Source organism: Bombina bombina, chromosome 10 (genome assembly GCF_027579735.1).
Source record: "Bombina bombina isolate aBomBom1 chromosome 10, aBomBom1.pri, whole genome shotgun sequence".
Lineage (NCBI taxonomy): Eukaryota > Metazoa > Chordata > Amphibia > Anura > Bombinatoridae > Bombina > Bombina bombina.
In genome coordinates this window covers 190,128,669-190,152,481 of record NC_069508.1, presented here as the reverse complement: position 1 = coordinate 190,152,481, position 23,813 = coordinate 190,128,669, and positions in this window count along the sequence as shown.

Here is a 23,813-nt window from a genome sequence, read left to right as displayed (position 1 = left end):
AACGCGGAGCATCCTTTTCATCCCACGTCTTCTTGAACAATGACGGTTCCTTTAAGTGACGTCATCCAAGATGGCGTCCCTTCAATTCCGATTGGCTGATAGAATTCTATCAGCCAATCGGAATTAAGGTAGGAAAAATCCTATTGGCTGATGCAATCAGAAAATAGGATTGAAGTTCAATCCTATTGGCTGATCCAATCAGCAAATAGGATTGAGCTTGCATTCTATTGGCTGTTCCAATCATCCAATAGAATGCAAGCTCAATCCTATTGGCTGATTGGATGTCAGGGTTTTTTCTCTGTTGTGTTTGCCATGTGCTGCTGGCAGCCATTTTACTCACCTCTCTTCCTGACTATGGTGCATTGTGGGGGATGCTGCTCATTTCCTGCACTTCCTTTTTTGGCCAGACTGGTGTGCATCATCCATGTGAGACAGGATGCAGTCTCAGAATTGGGATGTCATCACTTATTATTTAAAGGGCCTCTGTTCAGTAAGCTTTACCTTTGCGTTGTCTCAGACCTGTTTGTGAGAGTTCCTGTGTATTACCTGGCTGCCTGACGTCTTTCCTGGTTCCTGATCCCTGGCTTGTTCCTGACTCTGCAGTTTTCCTTGTTCCTGATTCCAGCTCATCTGACTATTCGCTTTGGCTCCTGACTCAGCTCGTCTGACTGCCAGCTCTGGTTTTGACTCCTGGCTTGTTATTTGACTTGTGGACTTTTTATTATTTTTTGCTATTAATAAAGGTTTGATTATTTTTGCACTTCTCATCTCAGTCTGATTCCTGGCACCCTGACATTATGCAAAGGCCATGAATCCTGATGGTGCTAATAATCCACCTTTACCTGCCATCATTTCCAGGAGGAATGAACAGGATCACCGCTTGGATCAATTTGCACTAGCCCTGCAAACCCTGCTGACTCACACTGCACATTTGGACCAAAGTGTCCCACAAGTTATGGCTGCTCCTGTTTCCGCTGCTGCACCTATGCCTACCAGGAGCATGTCCGGTTCTGCACCTCTACCTCAGCGATATGGAGGCGATCCTATTCAGTGCAGAGTGTTTTGAACCAGGTGGGCATTTACTTTGAGATGTTACCTCAGGCGTTTCCCTCTGACAGAGCTAAGGTGGGATTTCTCATCTCGTTACTCTCTGACACATGTTCTTGCCTGGGCTAATCCCTTGTGGGAGACTAATAAACCTGTGATTTCAAATTACCCTGAATTTGTGGCCTCCTTTTCGAAGGGTATTTGATGTTCCAGCTCGCTCCTCCTCTGCTGCTAAACGACTCATGCCAATTAAGAAAGGTACAAGATCTGTTTCTCAGTATGCTATTGAGTTCCGTACGCTTGCCACAAAAGTAGGTTGGAACAATGAAGCCCTTGTTGCTGCATTCTTTCATGGGCTCTCTGATGCAATTAAAGACGAAGTTGCTGCCAGAGATTTACCAGAGGATCTCGAGGCATTGGTGTCTTTTTTATCCTAATTGACATCAGGACTCAGAGAGAGGCCCTCTTTCAAGGAGCGCTTGCGGAAGCCTCCTGTTCCGTTGTCTCCTACGTGTTCATTCCCACCCATGCCTCCCTCTCCTCCCATGCCTCCTGGTCCCGAGTCACCAGGTAGTGCTGAGCCGATGCAGCTGGGATTCACGCGTCCTTTAGGAGGAGGGAGGGGCTCTGCCTCTATTGTGGGTTACAGAGCCACCTTTTGAAGTCTTGTCCTACACGGCCGGGAAACGCTCACACCTAAGGTCCTGTCGGGGGCAGACCTTGGGTGGTTTATCCTCGTCCCCGGAACCACTTAAGAAGAAACCTTTGGTCACGGTTGTCCTTTCCTGGGTGGACTCCTCCATAGTCACTCAGGCTCTTGTTGACTCCGGTGCTGCGGGCTATTTCATTGACAGTGCTTTTGTATCAAAGCACTCAATTCTTGTTTTGCCTCGGTCCGTTCCGCTTGCTATTGAGGCCATTGATGGCAGGCCCCTTCAGCCCACACTCGTAACTCACGAAACTGCTCCGTTGTCCATGGCTGTTGGGGCTCTCCATTTTGAAACCCTCCAGTTCCAGGTGATAAACTATCCGCATTTTCCAGTTGTTCTGCCTTATCCCTGGCTCCAAAAGCACAATCCCAGTCTCGACTGGCGCAGGTCCGAAATTTTGTTGTGGTCCCCGCAATTTATTTCCACTTGTCTTCGGAAACCAGTTAAAGTCTTGTGCACTTCTTCGGTTTCTCAATTGCCAGAGGAGTACCGAGAGTTCCTAGACGTGTTTGACAAGGTGCGTGCCGGTACGTTGCCTCCTCACCGGTCTTACGATTGTGCCATAGACCTGCAACCCGGAGCCATTCCTCCTCGGGGCCGGGTGTACCCTCTGTCTGTTGCAGAGAATTGTGCTATAGAGGAGTATGTTGCCAATGCTCTGTCACGGGGGATCATCCACAAATCCTGCTCTCCTGCAGGGGCTGGCTTCTTCTTTGTGAAGAAAAAGGGTGGCGAGTTAAGACCATGTATCGATTATAGGGGTCTTAATCGTCTTACCATTTAGAATGCTTACCCTATTCAGCTTACTACGGAACTCTTTGACCGCCTCAAGGGAGCTATGGTCTTTACTAAACTTGATTTGAGAGGAGCGTACAATCTCGTTAGGATTAAGGAGGGCCACGAATGGAAAACAGCATTTAACACCAGGAGCGGGCATTATGAGTATCTTGTAATGCCATTTGGCCTATGTAATGCTCCTGCTGTTTTTCAGGAATTTATTAATGATGTCCTAAGAGATATGTTGCAACAGTGTGTTGTGGTGTACTTATACAACATCCTTATACACTCACCCACACTTGAGGCCCATCGTTCTGATGTTACACGGGTTCTTCAGAGACTACGTGAGAACGGCCTGTTTTGTAAAATCAAGAAATGTGAGTTCCATCAGACTCAAGTAACCTTCCTAGGTTATGTTATCTCCGTTGCATAGTTCTCCATGGATCCTGACAAGTTATCTGCAGCTCTGCAGTGGCCTCGCCCAGCTGATCTTCGGTCTATTCAACATTTTTGGGGTTCGCCAATTACTATAGAAAGCTTATTAAAAACTTTTCTTCCTTGGTCAGACCTATCACAGACATGACCCGTAAAGAGAATGATCCACTCCATTGTTCACCTGCTGCCATTAAGGCCTTTGATAGTCTTAAGACCTTTGCTGCCGCTCCAGTTCTGGCTCATCCTAACCCTTTCCTGCCTTTCGTTCTTGAGGTCGATGCGTCTGAGACTGGAGTAGGTGCCCTCTTGTCTCAACGTCCTACGCCTAACGGTTCCTTGCATCCGTGTGGTATCTTCTCTAAGAAATTGTCTTCAGCGGAGTCTGTACCTACTCCAGTTATACCTCCTGACCATATTTTGGCTACCATACATACTAATTTGACTTCTCCCTTGGGGGAGGAGATCCTGGCTGCACAAACCAATGCACCTCCTGAGAAACCTAGTGGTAAGTGTTTTGTTCCTGAGAATCTTTGAACTAATCTTTTGCACACTTACCACTATCCTAAAGCTGCAGGTCACCCAGGCAAGAACCAAATGATTTGGTCTGTCACTCAACAATTCTGGTGGCCAGGTCTTCGTTCTGATGTTGCTGCGTATGTTGCCTCCTGCTCAGTTTGTGCACAGAATAAGACTCCTCAACGTCTTCCTGTGGGTCTTCTTCAACCTATTGCTACTGGTGAACGTCCTTGGACATATCTTTCCATGGACTTCATTGTCGAGATCCCTGTTTCCAATGGCAATACTGTTATCCTTATGGTGGTTGACCGCTTTTCTAAAATGTCACATTGCATTCCCTTGATGAAGCTGCCTACCGCTCAGGAGCTTGCTTCAATTTTTGCCAGGGAGGTCTTCCGTTTACATGGGTTACCCAAGGAGATAGTGTCGGACCAGAGTAGCCAGTTTGTCTACAGATTTTGGTGTTCCTTTTGTGCTCAAATGGGGATCCAGCTTTCCTTCTCCTCTGCATATCACCCTCAATCCAATGGGGCTGTGGAACGGTCTAATCATGCTCTGGAACAGTTCCTCCGTTGCTATGTCTCAGATCACCACAATAATTTGTTTGAACTGTTACCTTGGGCAGATTTTGCTCGTAATAGTGCTATTAATGCTTCCTCCAAGTTATCCCCGTTCATGGCAAATTATGGGTTTCAACCATCCTTGCTGCCCGATTCATTCATGTCTCAGGGTATTCCGGCTTTGGAGGAGCATCTCCGGCAACTCCGTTCCACGTGGGTGCAGATTCAGGATTGCCTTCATCATTCTATGCAGTGCCAAAAGTTCCAGGCTGATCGTAGGTGTCTGCCCATACCTTCCTACCAGGTTGGTGAGAGACTTTGGCTGTCCTCCCGCAACTTGAACCTTCGTGTGCCTTCCAAAAATTTGGCTTCCCGTTATATTGGTCCTTTTTGAATACTCCGACGGGTTAATCCTGTGGCCTATGGTCTTGACCTTCCTCCTGCTATGCGCATCTCCAATGTTTTTCATGTCTCCCTCTTGAAACCATTGGTTTGTAATCGGTTTACCACTGTGTTGCCTCGTCCCCATCCTATCTTTGTTGACAACCATGAGGAGTATGAGGTCAGCAGCATTATTGACTCATGTATGTCCAGGGGCCGTGTACAGTATTTGGTTCACTGGAGGGGCTACAGTCCGGAGGAGCGTTCTTGGGTTCCTTCCTCTGATGTTCATGCTCCCGCCCTCCTCTGTGTCTTCCATGCCCGTTTCCCCAATAAGCCTTTTGTCCTCCCGCGGGGGAGGGGTCATTGAGAGGAGGGTACTGTCAGGGTTTTTTCTCTGTTGTGTTTGCCATCTGCTGCTGGCAGCCATTTTACTCACCTCTCTTCCTGACTATGGTGCATTGTGGGGGATGCTGCTCATTTCCTGCACTTCCTTTTATGGCCAGACTGGTGTGCATCATCCATGTGAGACAGGATGCAGTCTCAGAATTGTGATGTCATCACTTATTATTTAAAGAGCCTCTGTTCAATATGCTTTGCCTTTGCATTGTCTCAGACCTGTTTGTGAGAGTTCCTGTGTATTACCTGGCTGCCTGGCGTCCTTCCTGGTTCCTGATCCCTGGCTTGTTCCTGACTCTGCTGTTTCCTTTGTTCCTGATTCCGGCTCGTCTGACTATTCGCTTTGGCTCCTGACTCGGCTCGTCTGACTACCAGCTCTGGTTTTGACTCCTGGCTTGTTATTTGACTTGTGGACTTTTTATTATGTTTTGCTATTAATAAAGGTGTGATTATTTTTGCACTTCTCGTCTCAGTCTGACTCCTGGCACGCTGACATTGGATCAGCCAATAGGATTGAACTTCAATCCTATTGGCTGATTGCATCAGCCAATAGGATTTTTCCTACTTTAATTCCGATTTGCTGATAGAATTCAATTAGAATTGAAGGGACGCCATCTCGGATGACATCACTTAAAGGAACCGTCATTGTTCAAGAAGACGTCGGATGAAGAGGATGCTCCCCGTCGGATGTCTAGAAGGTGGAGCCACTCCGCGCTGGATGGATGAAAATAGAAGATGCCGTCTGCATGAAGACTTCTGCCTGTCTGGAGGACCACTTCTGCCCATCTGGAGGACCACTTCTGCCGGCTTCGTTGAGGACATTGGCCTGGTTGGGTGAAGACTTCTCCCGGTAAGGTGATCTTCAAGGGGTTAGTGTTAGATTTTTTAAGGGGGTATTGGGGGGGTTTAGAGTAGGGATGGTTGTGTGGGTGGTGGGTTTTAATGTTGGGGGGCATTTGTACTTTTTTTTACAGGTAAAAGAGCTGATTACTTTGGGGCAATGCCCCGCAAAAGGCCCTTTTAAGGGCTATTTGTAATTTAGTGTAGGGTAGGGCTTTTTTTTTTTGGGGGGGGAGGCTTTTTTATTTTGTTAGGGGGATTAGATTGGGTGTAATTAGTTTAAAAATCTTGTAATTTGTTTATTATTTTCTGTAATTTAGTGTTTGTTTTTTTGTACTTTATATAATTTTATTTAATTGTATTTAATTGTATTTAATGTAGGGAATTAATTTATTGATAGTGTAGTGTTAGGTGTAATTGTAACTTAGGTTAGGTTTTATTTTACAGGTACTTTTGTATTTATTTTAACTAGGAAGTTATTAAATAGTTCAAAACTATTTAATAACTACTCTATCTAGTTAAAATAAATACAAACTTGCCTGTGAAATTAAAATAAACCCTAAGCTAGTTACAATGTAACTTTTAGTTATATTGTAGCTAGCTTAGGATTTATTTTATAGGTAAGTATTTAGTTTTAAATAGGAATAATTTATTTAATAATAGGACTATTTATTTAGATTTATTTAAATTATATTTAAGTTAGGGGGTGTTAGGGTTAGGGTTAGATTTAGGGGTTAATAAATTTAATATAGTGGCGGCGGTGTAGGGGGTGACAGATTAGGGGTTAATAAGTATAATGTAGGTGTCGGTGGTGTCGGGACGGCAGATTAGGGGTTAATAAATATAATGTAGGTGGCGGCGGTGTAGGGGTGGCAGATTAGAGGTTATTAAGTATAATGTAGGTGGCGGCGGTGTAGGGGGTAGCAGATTAGGGGTAAATAAGTATAAAGTAGGTGGCGGCGGTGTATGGGGTGGAAGATTAGGGGTTAATAAGAATAATGATGGTGGCGGCGTTGTAGGGGGCAGCAGATTAGGGGTTAATAAGTATAATGTAGGTGGTGGTGGGCTCCGGGAGCGGTGGTTTAGGGGTTAAACACTTTATTTAGTTGCGGCGGGGTCCGTGAGCAGCGGTTTAGGGGGTAAACAGTATAGTATAGTATGGGTGTTTAGTGACAGGGTACCAATAAAGCCAAAGAGCAGCGAGATCGATGACTGTTAGTTAACAACAGTCTACTGCTCATTGCACCGTACTTGGTGCGCGGCTTTTTGACAGCTTTTTTGATAATTTTGAAGAACGTATTTAGGTCCGCGGCAGCAATGTTAGGCGATCTTAGACGAGCGTATTGGTGCCGTCGAATGCAAGTAAGTTGATGGCTTGATAAGTAGATGCCTCTGTCTCCTCCTCCCAGACCCATCCCCCTCCCACCTCCACCAAAATTCAGTTCCAGTGAATTGGTTTAGTTAAAATAATTTGATTTATTTGATTCTTATATTCTGAACCCATAAATCTTACAAACTTCCCCCAAGTCTTAACATACTCCTCGAGGTTGTCCAATTTATGCATTTTGTAATCATATGACTCCAGGATTGCATATCTCATCAACATATTTTTAAGCTGTTTAATGGTTGGCACTTAATCCAATTTTTAAAGATCAATGCTCTTGTTTTCAGAATCGTTGCCTGGATAAATTTAGTGTTTGGCCCCCAATCTAGATGTTTAGTAAAAAATATTATATTTACTCCAGATAGTGAGATCTTAATCTCAAGAATACGAGATAGCAAAAATTCCACCTTTGCCCAAAGCTGTAGCTGTCTAGGACAAGAGTAGATTAAGTGTTCTAAATCAGGGTTATCTTTTGAGCATTTAATGCATTTATTCTCTATTTCCTTTTTCCACTTCTGTACCCTCCTAGGGATCAAGTAGTCCTGATGGATGAGTCTAAAATGAAATTCCCTAGTAGACATGGTTCTATCTAGTAGATAAAGGGATACCAAGCTTTTGTTTTATAGCGGTTTCAGGTTTTTTTTAGGACTCCCTGTAGAGGTGCGCTCACGGAAGGTAATGTCGGATAAAAAGTCCAATCGAGTCCAAAATACGGCAGCTCTTCCAATTGGAATGGAGACAGACGCGCTTGTACGACTGCCAGGCTTTCCCGTAGTTACGTCATACGCCTGTCTACTGGTGTGCGATAGATTTAAGTAAGAAATAAGTGTATGGGACACCTGGTTTGTCTACACTGTGATCCTATTGTTTGAATCGGACGTCTGCAAGGAAGGTGTGTGAGCCCAAAGAATCGGTGATTGGCTACAACATTCACGTGACTGCGGGAGTTTGGTGCACGCCATTGGTTGGTCTTCCGGGCGACGGTTGAGGTCCCGGTCTGTCCCACTAGGCACAATTTGGTGCCGCTGCGTTTGTAAGTATTCCATCTATATGTTACTTGAGCGTGTTTGCAGATTGTAACAATATTACCCTATGTCTGGCGCCTTCTTACCCTCAATCTAGATTTGTTTTATAGCATACGCTGTCAGCATTTAACATTGCACAAGCATTTCTTGTGCACATTCGAGGCCAATCGGCCGCTAGCAGGGGGTGTCAATCATCCCAATTGTATTGAATCGGGATGATTGCAGTCTACCACCTAAAAGGTGGCGGAGAAGTTAAGGAGCAGCGGTCTTATAACTGCTGCTTCTTAACTTATGTTTCCTTTGAGCCAGAAACTACGGGCTTGTGTTTCTAAATTTCTTTGAGGGGGCCACACGTTACTGGTGAAGCTTTCTGGTGAGCCGGAAACTACAGGCTTGTGTCTCTAAATTTCTTTGAGGGTCCACATGTTACTGGTGAGACTTAAGGGCTCAATGATCTAAAGGTCTCTTGGCCAACGAGATTCTATAGGAATCAAGGACAGAACTACCGGTGATGCAAAGTTTGCAACTGCTACCGGGCCCAGGAGGTCCCTCTCACAGGGGGCCCAACTTTAGGTTGTGTTTTGTATGTGTTTTTTTTTTTGTTTCCAATAAGTTTAATTCCAGGACAAACTTTCTTTGACAAAGAAAGTTTGTGCTTGAATTAAAGTTATTGGGAACAAAGTCTGACCATGCCTGCTGCCGGCCGAAACTTTCTATTTTGGCTATTGGCAAGTACTGCCAAACAGATAGGCTAGATAGTTGGCCTCCTCCTGACTGACTGCACGTAAGTCCTCAATCTCGGCTTGTGATTGCACGTGCAGTCTAGTGTCAGTAGTAGGAAATGAGCCTGGGACTGGCTGGGAGAAGTCTGCAGCGTGGCAGTGATGAGTGGCAGGTGGCAGCCGCACAGAGGAGCTTACTGCTGAAGTTGGTATTCTTGTCGGGGGAGAAATGAGGGGGGGCCAGATGACAAGGCAAGGCAGGTAAGCTAGCAGTGGTCTAGACTCAGATAGGATTTCAAGCTCCTCTAAGTAGGTTGGTCACGTGACGTAAAACGGAAACTTATTACTTGGGCTGTATGCACTACCGCTGCTGAGAGCGGGTCGGGGTGTGCCGGCACAGTCAAGTCCATTGTCTGGTGATTGTCACATTGAATTTGTCAAGTAAATTACTTTTATGCTACCAGACTGAGGCAACGAAAGCGACAGTGATAGTGCCACACTTTACAAAATCTCGGGGGAGGGAGGTTTATCTAGTTAAGTTAAGTTTATGTCTCCCCCAGTTCATATGTGTGTAATGTAAACACTGCCCCTATTATTGTGACTAGAGCAAGCTCCTCCATCCTCTTTCTATCGCATTTTATTTTTTTTCTCATTCTCAGTGCATTTTATCAAGTAAGTCATTTTAAGCCCTTAGTTGCTAGTAACAATCGAACCAATAGTTCAACCACATAGTGCTAGTAATACACTGACAAGTAACACAACCTAATTATCGCCTAGATTTACAGTTCTGCGTCAGCCGTCAAAACCAGCATTAGGGGCTCCTAGCGCTGGTTTTGGCCGCCCGCTGGTATTTAGAGTCAGTCAGGAAAGGGTCTAACGCTCTCTTTGCAGCCGCAACTTTTCCATACCGCAGATCCCCCTACGCCATTTGCGTATCCTATCTTTTCAATGGGATCTTTCTAACGCCGGTATTTAGAGTCTTGGCTGAAGTGAGCGTTAGAAATCTAACGACAAGACTCCAGCCGCAGAGAAAAGCCAGGAGTTAAGAGCTTTCTGGGCTAACGCCGGTTCATACAGCTCTTAACTACTGTGCTCTAAAGTACACTAACACCCATAAACTACCTATGTACCCCTAAACCGAGGCCCCCCCACATCGCAACCACTCTAATAATTTTTTTTAACCCCTAATCTGCCGACCGCACACCGCCGCAACCTACATTATCCCTATGTACCCCTAATCTGCTGCCCCTAACACCGCCGACCCCTATATTATATTTATCAACCCCTAATCTGCCGCCCCCAACGTCGCCGCCACCTACCTACAATTATTAACCCCTAATCTGCCGACCGGACCTCACCGCTACTATATCTGCCGACCGGACCTCACCGCTACTATAATAAAGTTATTAACCCCTAATCTGCCTCACTCCCGCCTCAATACTATAATAAATAGTATTAACCCCTAATCTGCCCTCCCTAACATCACCGACACCTAACTTCAAGTATTAACCCCTAATCTGCCGACCGGACCTCACCGCTACTCTAATAAATTTATTAACCCCTAAAGCTAAGTCTAACCCTAACACTAACACCCCCCTAAGTTAAATATAATTTTATTCTAACGAAATAAATTATTTCTTATTAAATAAATTATTCCTATTTAAAGCTAAATACTTACAGGTACAATAAACCCTAATATAGCTACAATATAAATAATAATTATATTGTAGCTATTTTAGGATTAATATTTATTTTACAGGCAACTTTGTATTTATTTTAACCAGGTACAATAGCTATTAAATAGTTAATAACTATTTAATAGCTACCTAGTTAAAATAATTACAAAATTACCTGTAAAATAAATCCTAACCTAAGTTACAATTAAACCTAACACTACACTATCAATAAATTAATTAAATAAAATACCTACAATTATCTACAATTAAACCTAACACTACACTATCAATAAATTATTTAAATAAAATACCTACAAATAAATACAATTAAATAAACTAACTAAAGTACAAAAAATAAAAAAAGGACTGTTACAAAAAATAAAAAAATAATTTACAAACATTATAAAAATATTACAACAATTTTAAGCTAATTACACCTACTCTAAGCCCCCTAATAAAATAACAAAGCCCCCCAAAATAAAAAAATGCCCTACCAAATTCTAAAATAAAAATTGAAAAGCTCTTTTACCTTACCAGCCCTTAAAAGGGCCTTTTGCGGGGCATGCCCCAAAGAAAAAAGCTCTTTTGCATTTAAATAAACATACAATACCCCCCCCAAAATTAAACCCACCACCCACATACCCCTAATCTAACCCAAACCCCCCTTAAATAAACCTCTCGTTAGGATTAAGGAGGGCCACGAATGGAAAACAGCATTTAACACCAGGAGCGGGCATTATGAGTATCTTGTAATGCCATTTGGCCTATGTAATGCTCCTGCTGTTTTTCAGGAATTTATTAATGATGTCCTATGAGATATGTTGCAACAGTGTGTTGTGGTGTACTTATACAACATCCTTATACACTCATCCACACTTGAGGCCCATCGTTCTGATGTTACACGGGTTCTTCAGAGACTACGTGAGAACGGCCTTTTTTTTTTCAACTCAAGAAATGTGAGTTCCATCAGACTCAAGTAACCTTCCTAGGTTATGTTATGTCCGTTGCATAGTTCTCAATGGATCCTGACAAGTTATCTGCAGCTCTGCAGTGGCCTCGCCCAGCTGATCTTCGGTCTATTCAACATTTTTGGGGTTCGCCAATTACTATAGAAAGCTTATTAAAAACTTTTCTTCCTTGGTCAGACCTATCACAGACATGACCCGTAAAGAGAATGATCCACTCCATTGTTCACCTACTGCCATTAAGGCCTTTGATAGTCTTAAGACCTTTGCTGCCGCTCCAGTTCTGGCTCATCCTAACCCTTTCCTGCCTTTCGTTCTTGAGGTCGATGCGTCTGAGACTGGAGTAGGTGCCCTCTTATCTCAACGTCCTACGCCTAACGGTTCCTTGCATCCGTGTGGTTTCTTCTCTAAGAAATTGTCTTCAGCGGAGTGCAATTATGAAATTGGCAACAGGGAATTACTGGCCATAATTTTGGCACTTAAGGAATTGAGGCATCTTCTCGTGGGTACTAGCGTGCCAGTGCTCATTCTTACTGACCACAAGAATTTAACTTATCTATCTGAAGCAAAACGTTTGTCGCCCGACAGGCCAGATGGGCGTTATTTTTGTCTTGGTTTAATTATGTGGTCTCCTACCTGCCTGGTAGTAAGAATGTTAGGACTGATGCCCTCTCTCGAGAATTTTTGCCTCTGTCCAAGGAGGAGTCTGTACCTACTCCAGTTATACCTCCTGACCATATTTTGGCTACCATACATACTAATTTGACTTCTCCCTTGGGGGAGGAGATCCTGGCTGCACAAACCAATGCACCTCCTGAGAAACCTAGTGGTAAGTGTTTTGTTCCTGAGAATCTTTGAACTAATCTTTTGCACACTTACCACTATCCTAAAGCTGCAGGTCACCCAGGCAAGAACCAAATGATTTGGTCTGTCACTCAACAATTCTGGTGGCCAGGTCTTCGTTCTGATGTTGCTGCGTATGTTGCCTCCTGCTCAGTTTGTGCACAGAATAAGACTCCTCAACGTCTTCCTGTGGGTCTTCTTCAACCTATTGCTACTGGTGAACGTCCTTGGACACATCTTTCCATGGACTTCATTGTCGAGATCCCTGTTTCCAATGGCAATACTGTTATCCTTATGGTGGTTGACCGTTTTTCTAAAATGTCACATTGCATTCCCTTGATGAAGCTGCCTACCGCTCAGGAGCTTGCTTCAATTTTTGCCAGGGAGGTCTTCCGTTTACATGGGTTACCCAAGGAGATAGTGTCGGACCAGAGTAGCCAGTTTGTCTACAGATTTTGGTGTTCCTTTTGTGCTCAAATGGGGATCCAGCTTTCCTTCTCCTCTGCATATCACCCTCAATCCAATGGGGCTGTGGAACGGTCTAATCATGCTCTGGAACAGTTCCTCCGTTGCTATGTCTCAGATCACCACAATAATTTGTTTGAACTGTTACCTTGGGCAGATTTTGCTCGTAATAGTGCTATTAATGCTTCCTCCAAGTTATCCCCGTTCATGGCAAATTATGGGTTTCAACCATCCTTGCTGCCCGATTCATTCATGTCTCAGGGTATTCCGGCTTTGGAGGAGCATCTCCGGCAACTCCGTTCCACGTGGGTGCAGATTCAGGATTGCCTTCATCATTCTATGCAGCGCCAAAAGTTCCAGGCTGATCGTAGGTGTCTGCCCATACCTTCCTACCAGGTTGGTGAGAGACTTTGGCTGTCCTCCCGCAACTTGAACCTTCGTGTGCCTTCCAAAAATTTGGCTTCCCGTTATATTGGTCCTTTTTGAATACTCCGACGGGTTAATCCTGTGGCCTATGGTCTTGACCTTCCTCCTGCTATGCGCATCTCCAATGTTTTTCATGTCTCCCTCTTGAAACCATTGGTTTGTAATCGGTTTACCACTGTGTTGCCTCGTCCCCATCCTATCTTTGTTGACAACCATGAGGAGTATGAGGTCAGCAGCATTATTGACTCTTGTATGTCCAGGGGCCGTGTACAGTATTTGGTTCACTGGAGGGGCTACAGTCCGGAGGAGCGTTCTTGGGTTCCTTCCTCTGATGTTCATGCTCCCGCCCTCCTCTGTGTCTTCCATGCCCGTTTCCCCAATAAGCCTTTTGTCCTCCCGCGGGGGAGGGGTCATTGAGAGGAGGGTACTGTCAGGGTTTTTTCTCTGTTGTGTTTGCCATCTGCTGCTGGCAGCCATTTTACTCACCTCTCTTCCTGACTATGGTGCATTGTGGGGGATGCTGCTCATTTCCTGCACTTCCTTTTATGGCCAGACTGGTGTGCATCATCCATGTGAGACAGGATGCAGTCTCAGAATTGTGATGTCATCACTTATTATTTAAAGAGCCTCTGTTCAATATGCTTTGCCTTTGCATTGTCTCAGACCTGTTTGTGAGAGTTCCTGTGTATTACCTGGCTGCCTGGCGTCCTTCCTGGTTCCTGATCCCTGGCTTGTTCCTGACTCTGCTGTTGTCTTTGTTCCTGATTCCGGCTCGTCTGACTATTCGATTTGGCTCCTGACTCGGCTCGTCTGACTACCAGCTCTGGTTTTGACTCCTGGCTTGTTATTTGACTTGTGGACTTTTATTATTTTTTGCTATTAATAAAGGTGTGATTATTTTTGCACTTCTCGTCTCAGTCTGACTCCTGGCACGCTGACATTGGATCAGCCAATAGGATTGAACTTCAATCCTATTGGCTGATTGCATCAGCCAATAGGATTTTTCCTACTTTAATTCCGATTGGCTGATAGAATTCAATTAGAATTGAAGGGACGCCATCTAGGATGACATCACTTAAAGGAACCGTCATTGTTCAAGAAGACGTCGGATGAAGAGGATGCTCCCCGTCGGATGTCTAGAAGGTGGAGCCACTCCGCGCTGGATGGATGAAAATAGAAGATGCCGTCTGCATGAAGACTTCTGCCCGTCTGGAGGACCACTTCTGCCCATCTGGAGGACCAGTTCTGCCGGCTTCGTTGAGGACATCGGCCTGGTTGGGTGAAGACTTCTCCTGGTAAGGTGATCTTCAAGGGTTAGTGTTAGATTTTTTAAGGGGGTATTGGGGGGGTTTAGAGTAGGGATGGTTGTGTGGGTGGTGGGTTTTAATGTTGGGGGGCATTTGTACTTTTTTTTACAGGTAAAAGAGCTGATTACTTTGGGGCAATGCCCTGCAAAAGGCCCTTTTAAGGGATATTTGTAATTTAGTGTAGGGTAGGGCTTTTTTTTTGGGGGGGGGGGGGGGCTTTTTTATTTTGTTAGGGGGATTAGATTAGGTGTAATTAGTTTAAAAATCTTGTAATTTGTTTATTATTTTCTGTAATTTAGTGTTTGTTTTTTTGTACTTTATATAATTTTATTTAATTGTATTTAATTGTACTTAATGTAGGGAATTAATTTATTGATAGTGTAGTGTTAGGTGTAATTGTAACTTAGGTTAGGTTTTATTTTACAGGTACTTTTGTATTTATTTTAACTAGGAAGTTATTAAATAGTTAATAACTATTTAATAACTACTCTATCTAGTTAAAATAAATACAAACTTGCCTGTGAAATTAAAATAAACCCTAAGCTAGTTACAATGTAACTTTTAGATATATTGTAGCTAGCTTAGGATTTATTTTATAGGTAAGTATTTAGTTTTAAATAGGAATAATTTATTTAATAATAAGAATATTTATTTAGATTTATTTAAATTATATTTAAGTTAGGCGGTGTTAGGGTTAGATTTAGGGGTTAATAAAGTTAATATAGTGGCGGCGGTGTAGGGGGTGACAGATTAGGGGTTAATAAGTATAATGTAGGTGTCGGTGGTGTCAGGACGGCAGATTAGGGGTTAATAAATATAATGTAGGTGGCGGCGGTGTAGGGGTGGCAGATTAGGGGTTATTAAGTATAATGTAGGTGGCGGCGGTGTAGGGGGTAGCAGATTAGGGGTAAATAAGTATAAAGTAGGTGGCGGCGGTGTATGGGGTGGCAGATTAGGGGTTAATAAGAATAATGAAGGTGGCAGCGTTGTAGGGGGCAGCAGATTAGGGGTTAATAAGTATAATGTAGGTGGTGGTGGGCTCCGGGAGTGGTGGTTTAGGGGTTAAACACTTTATTTAGTTGCGGCGGGGTCCGTGAGCAGCGGTTTAGGGGGTAAACAGTATAGTATAGTGTGGGTGTTTAGTGACAGGGTACCAATAAAGCCAAAGAGCAGCGAGATCGATGACTGTTAGTTAACAACAGTCCACTGCTCATTGCACCGTACTTGGTGCGCGGCTTTTTGACAGCTTTTTTGATAATTTTGAAGAACGTATTTAGGTCCGCGGCAGCAATGTTAGGCGATCTTAGACGAGCGTATTGGTGCCGTCGAATGCAAGTAAGTTGATGGCTTGATAAGTAGATGCCTCTGTCTCCTCCTGCCAGACCCCTCCCCCTCCCACCTCCACCAAAATTCAGTTCCAGTGAATTGGTTTAGTTAAAATAATTTGATTTATTTGATTCTTATATTCTGAACCCATAAATCTTACAAACTTCCCCCAAGTCTTAACATACTCCTCGAGGTTGTCCAATTTATGCATTTTGTAATCATATGATTGCATATCTCATCAACATATTTTTAAGCTGTTTAATGGTTGGCACTTAATCCAATTTTTAAAGATCAATGCTCTTGTTTTCAGAATCGTTGCCTGGATAAATTTAGTGTTTGGCCCCCAATCTAGATGTTTAGTAAGAAATATTATATTTACTCCAGATAGTGAGATCGTAATCTCAAGAATACGAGATAGCAAAAATTCCACCTTTACCCAAAGCTGTAGCTGTCTAGGACAAGAGTAGATTAAGTGTTCTAAATCAGGGTTATCTTTTGAGCATTTAATGCATTTATTCTCTATTTCCTTTTTCCACTTCTGTACCCTCCTAGGGATCAAGTAGTCCTGATGGATGAGTCTAAAATGAAATTCCCTAGTAGACATGGTTCTATCTAGTAGATATAGGGATACCAAGCTTTTGTTTTATAGCATACGCTGTCAGCATTTAACATTGCACAAGCATTTCTTGTGCACATTCGAGGCCAATCGGCCGCTAGCAGGGGGTGTCAATCATCCCAATTGTATTGAATCGGGATGATTGCAGTCTACCACCTAAAAGGTGGCGGAGAAGTTAAGGAGCAGCGGTCTTATAACTGCTGCTTCTTAACTTATGTTTCCTTTGAGCCAGAAACTACAGGCTTGTGTTTCTAAATTTCTTTGAGGGGGCCACACGTTACTGGTGAAGCTTTCTGGTGAGCCAGAAACTACAGGCTTGTGTCTCTAAATTTCTTTGAGGGTCCACATGTTACTGGTGAGACTTAAGGGCTCAATGATCTAAAGGTCTCTTGGCCAACAAGATTCTATAGGAATCAAGGACAGAACTACCGGTGATGCAAAGTTTGCAACTGCTACCGGGCCCAGGAGGTCCCTCTCACAGGGGGCCCAACTTTAGGTTGTGTTTTGTATGTTTTTTTTTTTTTGTTTCCAATAAGTTTAATTCCAGCACAAACTTTCTTTGACAAAGAAAGTTTGTGCTTGAATTAAAGTTATTGGGAACAAAGTCTGACCCTGCCTGCTGCCGCCAAGAAATTCCTATTTTGGCTATTTGCAAGTACTGCCAAACAGATAGGCTAGATAGTTGGCCTCCTCCTGACTGACTGCACGTAAGTCCTCAATCTCGGCTTGTGATTGCATGTGCAGTCTAGTGTCAGTAGTAGGAAATGAGCCTGGGACTGGCTGGGAGAAGTCTGAAGTGTGGCAGTGATGAGTGGCAGGTGGCAGCCGCACAGAGGAGCTTACTGCTGAAGTTGGTATTCTTGTCGGGGGAGAAATGAGGGGGGACCAGATGACAAGGCAAGGCAGGTAAGCTAGCAGTGGTCTAGACTCAGATAGGATTTCAAGCTCCTCTAAGTAGGTTGGTCACGTGACGTAAAATGGAAACTTATTACTTGGGCTGTATGCACTACCGCTGCTGAGAGCGGGTCGGGGTGTGCCGGCACAGTCAAGTCCATTGTCTGGTGATTGTCACATTGAATTTGTCAAGTAAATTACTTTTATGCTACCAGACTGAGGCAACGAAAGCGACAGTGGTAGTGCCACACTTTACAAAATCTCGGGGGAGGGAGGTTTATCTAGTTAAGTTAAGTTTATGTCTCCCCCAGTTCATATGTGTGTAATGTAAACACTGCCCCTATTATTGTGACTAGAGCAAGCTCCTCCATCCTCTTTCTATCGCAGTTTAGTTTTTTTTCTCTTTCTCAGTGCATTTTATCAAGTAAGTCATTTTAAGCCCTTAGTTGCTAGTAACAATCGAACCAATAGTTCAACCACATAGTGCTAGTAATACACTGACAAGTAACACAACCTAATTATCGCCTAGATTTACAGTTCTGCGTCAGCCGTCAAAACCAGCATTAGGGGCTCCTAACGCTGGTTTTGGCCGCCTGCTGGTATTTAGAGTCAGTCAGGAAAGGGTCTAACGCTCACTTTGCAGCCGCGACTTTTCCATACCGCAGATCCCCCTACGCCATTTGCGTATCCTATCTTTTCAATGGGATCTTTCTAACGCCGGTATTTAGAGTCTTGGCTGAAGTGAGCGTTAGAAATCTAACGACAAGACTCCAGCCGCAGAGAAAAGCCAGGAGTTAAGAGCTTTCTGGGCTAACGCCGGTTCATACAGCTCTTAACTACTGTGCTCTAAAGTACACTAACACCCATAAACTACCTATGTACCCCTAAACCGAGGCCCCCCCACATCGCAACCACTCTAATAATTTTTTTAACCCCTAATCTGCCGACCGCACACCGCCGCAACCTACATAATCCCTATGTACCCCTAATCTGCTGCCCCTAACACCGCCGACCCCTATATTATATTTATTAACCCCTAATCTGGCGCCCCCAACGTCGCCGCCACCTACCTACAATTATTAACCCCTAATCTGCCGACCGGACCTCACCGCTACTATAATAAAGTTATTAACCCCTAATCTGCCTCACTCCCGCCTCAATAACCCTATAATAAATAGTATTAACCCCTAATCTGCCCTCCCTAACATCACCGACACCTAACTTCAAGTATTAACCCCTAATCTGCCGACCGGACCTCACCGCTACTCTAATAAATTTATTAACCCCTAAAGCTAAGTCTAACCCTAACACTAACACCCCCCTAAATTAAATATAATTTTATTCTAACAAAATAAATTCTTTCTTATTAAATAAATTATTCCTATTTAAAGCTAAATACTTACAGGTACAATAAACCCTAATATAGCTACAATATAAATTTAATAATTATATTGTAGCTATTTTAGGATTAATATTTATTTTACAGGCAACTTTGTATTTATTTTAACCAGGTACAATAGCTATTAAATAGTTAATAACTATTTAATAGCTACCTAGTTAAAATAATTACAAAATTACCTGTAAAATAAATCCTAACCTAAGTTACAATTAAACCTAACACTACACTATCAATAAATTAATTAAATAAAATACCTACAATTATCTACAATTAAACCTAACACTACACTATCAATAAATTAATTACATACAAATACCTACAAATAAATACAATTAAATAAACTAACTAAAGTACAAAAAATAAAAAAAGGACTGTTACAAAAAATAAAAAAATAATTTACAAACATTATAAACATATTACAACAATTTTAAGCTAATTACACCTACTCTAAGCCCCCTAATAAAATAACAAAGCCCCCAAAATAAAAAAATGCCCTACCCTATTCTAAAATAAAAATTGAAAAGCTCTTTTACCTTACCAGCCCTTAAAAAGGCCTTTTGCGGGGCATGCCCCAAAGAAAACAGCTCTTTTGCATTTAAATAAACATACAATACCCCCCCCCAAATTAAACCCACCACCCACATACCCCTAATCTAACCCAAACCCCCCTTAAATAAACCTAACACTAAGCCACTGAAGATCTTCCTACCTTGTCTTCACCACGCCGGGTATCACCGATCCGTCCAGAAGAGGGTCCGAAGTCTTCATCCAAGCCCAAGCGGGGGCTGAAGAGGTCCATCATCCGGCTGAAGTCTTGATCCAAGCGGGGGCTGAAGAGGTCCATCATCCGGCTGAAGTCTTGATCCAAGCGGGGGCTGAAGAGGTCCATCATCCGGCTGAAGTCTTGATCCAAGCGGGGGCTGAAGAGGTCCATCATCCGGCTGAAGTCTTGATTCAAGCGGGGGCTGAAGAGGTCCATCATCCGGCTGAAGTCCTCTATCAAGCGGCATCTTCAATCTTCTTTCTTCCGGCTCCATCTTCATCCCGCTGACGCGGAACATCCATCCTGGCCGGGCCGACGACTTCCCGACGAATGACGGTTCCTTTAAGGGACGTCATCCAAGATGGCGTCCCTCAAATTCCGATTGGCTGATAGGATTCTATCAGCCAATCGGAATTAAGGTAGGAAAATTCTGATTGGCTGATGGAATCAGCCAATCAGATTCAAGTTCAATCCGATTGGCTGATCCAATCAGCCAATCAGATTGAGCTCGCATTCTATTGGCTGTTCCGATCTATCTATCTATCATTTGCATATCTATTGTCTGTCTGTCTATCTATCTATTTGTCTATCTATCTATTTATCTATCTATCTATCTATCTGCCTTTCTATTATCTATCTGTTTATTTTTCTATCTATCATTTGCCTGTCTATCTGTCTGTCTATCTGCCTGTCTGTCTTAACCATTCTCATATTTTAGTCTATGTGCTGAATGCTACTGTAGACAGGAGGCAAGAACCTAAACATTTTTATAAAGTAAATAAAGTGGATCAGGAGCAGAAAATGTCATTAATTAGTTCTTTGGATCAGAAAACTATTTACAGCTGGTGCTGGCCGCATAAGGGAGAGCTATAAGTGATGGAGGAGAAGCTTTGAGCGTTAATCACTGCTGTGCAGGCAAAAGGTGATTAGCACATCTGGTGTGTACAGGTTCTGATAAACAAAATATCTTGTCATTGTACTCAGCTATTCTTCTAGCAAGGGGAAGAAACACTTGTAAATAATAATGGGCCAGATTACGAGTGGAGCGTTAACAGTTACGCGTGATCGAAATGGGGTTTATCATGGGTGTTTGCGCGTCAGGTTTTCCACTCATATTACCAGTTGAAAGTAAACGTGAACGATTGAGCGCAATAGCAATTTACACTAGAGTGATTACCGCGTCCTCAGAGCTCTGGTTAACTGTTTCGCAAAAATAAAAGTTAAACACAAAACAGGCAGCAGCATGGATAATAACCAAGTTTATTATGGCACAGAAAGTCCACAATGTTTCGGGGTGTTACTCCTTAATCATGTGAATACAACGTGGCACACAATCCTGTCCTTAAGTACCTATACACAGGTGTAATTAGCAAACAATTAGCAAACAGCTGATTTATTTAACTGTAGTCTCCTAGAATTGCATCATTAAATTTTTATTATTTCTTAATCCTTTAACAAATGACACAAAGTGAACAAAGTGCACACAAATGACTTAAAAATAGAATTAAAAACATGGAAAGCAGCCTGTCGATATAATAACATCTATTTTATAAGAAAATAGACCAATCCAGGTCTCTATTCATACCTTTTGGTTGTAAAGTCCCTAACTTGAAGATCCAAAAAGCTTCTTTTCTTTTTAATAAATTCTCCCTATTTCCACCTCTCCTAGGTCTATGTACCTGCTCAATGATTTGAAACCTAAGTTGTGAAATGTTATGTTTTGCCTTAATGAAGTGGTATGCTACAGGGGCATCTAGATCCCCTCTCCTGATGCTAGACTTATGTTTGTTCATTCTTTCACATGCCTTACGTGTCGTCTCACCCACATAGAGGAGCCCACATGGGCATTTAATAAGATAAATTACATACTCACTATTGCAATTGCAATAGCCATTAATAAAAAACCTCTTTCCTGTATGCGGGTGAAAAAACACTGCACCTTTAATCATGTTGCTACAGCTAAAGCACCCCAAACAGGGGTAACAACCTTTATTAGCACTAGTAATGTACCTTGTGCCACCTGTTTTAGCTGTACCAACATCATTCCTAACCAGCTTATCCCTAAGAGAGGGAGCACGTCTGAAAGCAGGCATAAAATTCTCCTTAAAGGCCTTAATATCAGGATTACATTCATGTAATATGTGCCAGTGTTTTCTCAAAATATTTACCACCTTACTACTCTGTCTGTTGAATTCAGTGATAAAGGTTATCCTGTCATCTGTCCCTTTATCCTTCTTAACTTTCTTGTTATGTAGAATATCTTGTCTAGATCTCCCTTCAACCTTTTCCAGGTTAGATTTAATAATCGTATCAGGGTAGCCACGTTCACTAAATAATTGGCCCATTTCATTAAGTCTTTGATCAGACAAAACTGGATCAGATACAATTTTTTTAACTCTAAGGAACTGACTATAGGGAAGAGAATTCAAAAGAGCAGGGGGATGAGCACTTTCATAACGCAAAAGGTTATTGCGATCAATATTTTTCCTATAAATATCTGCTCTCAAAGAATTCTGCTCCCAATAGATAGAGGTGTCCAGAAACTCTATACGTTCTTCACTCCAAGTCAGGGTAAACTGTATGTATCTCGTGCAACTGTTAAGGTCATTGACAAATTTATGCAGGGTCCCAATGTTGCCCCGCCATACGCCGAAAATGTCATCAATATAGCGCCACCAGGTGGCGCCATATTGCTGAAATAACAAATTTTCAAAACGAAACGTTCTTCATACATATTCATGTATATATTGGCGTAATTCGGGGCAACATTGGAACCCATGGCAGTGCCTTGCTTTTGAATGAAAAATTGGTCCTGAAATAAGAAATAATTACATCTCAGTATAATATCTAATAGTTCCATAAGGAATTCACATTGTTGGTCAGAGTATTTACCACTAGATTTCAGAACATTGGTCACCGCCCCCATACCACTAGAGTGGGTTATGGAGGTGTACAAACTCACCACATCAAGTGAATATAGGATATATTTCCCATCCTCTAATGGCAAATTCTCCAATTTGACCAAGAAATCATCAGTGTTTCTGATATATGATTGTGAGGTTATAACAAAAGGTCTTAGTATCTTATCTAAAAATATGGCAATATTAGAAAATATTGAATTGGTACTTGCCACAATAGGTCTACCCGGTGGTCTTTTATCATCTTTATGTACCTTTGGCAAGGTATAAAAAATAGGTGTAATACAGTCATCCACACAAAGGTACTCTAAGGTTTTATCATCAATAAGCCCATTTCTTTCTCCTTTTTTAACCACATGCTATATTTCCTTTTTAATCTGAAATATAGGGTCTCTTTCTAATTTGCCATAAACCTATTGATCACTTAATTGAACCAAAATCTCATCAATATAATATCTCCTATCAAGTATAACTGTGGCACCTCCCTTGTCAGCCTGCCTTAAAATGACATCTTTCCTATCCTTCAATGACCCCACAGCAGCATACTCAGTTTTAGAAAAATTGTGACAATACTTCTCACAATGACATTTCTTAGAATCACGTAAAGCCTCAATATCATGGAGGACTAATTAAGAAAATTTCTCAATACTGTGATTCTGTGCACCTGGGGTAAAGGTACTTTTACTCCTGAGCCCTAATGTTTTTACACTTAGTGAATCTTGTACAGTTTTTTCAATACTATCATCAATATTTACAAAATATGTTTTTAATTTTAGTGTGCAAAATAAACGGTATAAGTCTTGATAAAGTACAAAATAATCACATGACCTATTAGGGACATAAGAAAGTCCTTTCTCAAGAATGAATAGTTCATTTCAATCCAGTGTCACAGGTGAGGTATTTACAATTAATGAGGGTAGTTCTTTACCTTCGACCTGGTTTGGCGAGTGGGGCGTACCCCCGTTTTTCCTTTTTCTCTGGTGGTGCTTGACGCCGCCACAGCGGCATCGCTGTCTGAGTTCCCCGACGGCCTTTCTGACGAACCGGATGAAGAGGATCCGCTTTCCTTGCCATTACCTCTACGTGCGTGTCTACACCAGGAGCCCCTTCCTTCCGGTCTCTCGCTGCTGGGTCACATGTCCAACGATACACTTGACCTGTCTGGTAATCCTCTGTATCTCTCAGGAACTTACTGTGCTTGTGCTGTTCAAACTGCTTCCGTAGCTCATCAACTGATTCTTTGGTATCTGTCAGCACCTTAGCGGCCCCATCAGCTGGTAATGTAGCTTGTAAGTTCCTTTCCATCTCTTTTAGGGTATTGTCCTGTTCCTCCATTTCTTTCTGTAAACACTCCACCATAAGAGTTATCAATCCAGAGAACATTTGTTGAGGATGCGCTCAAACTTCTCACAGTATTCT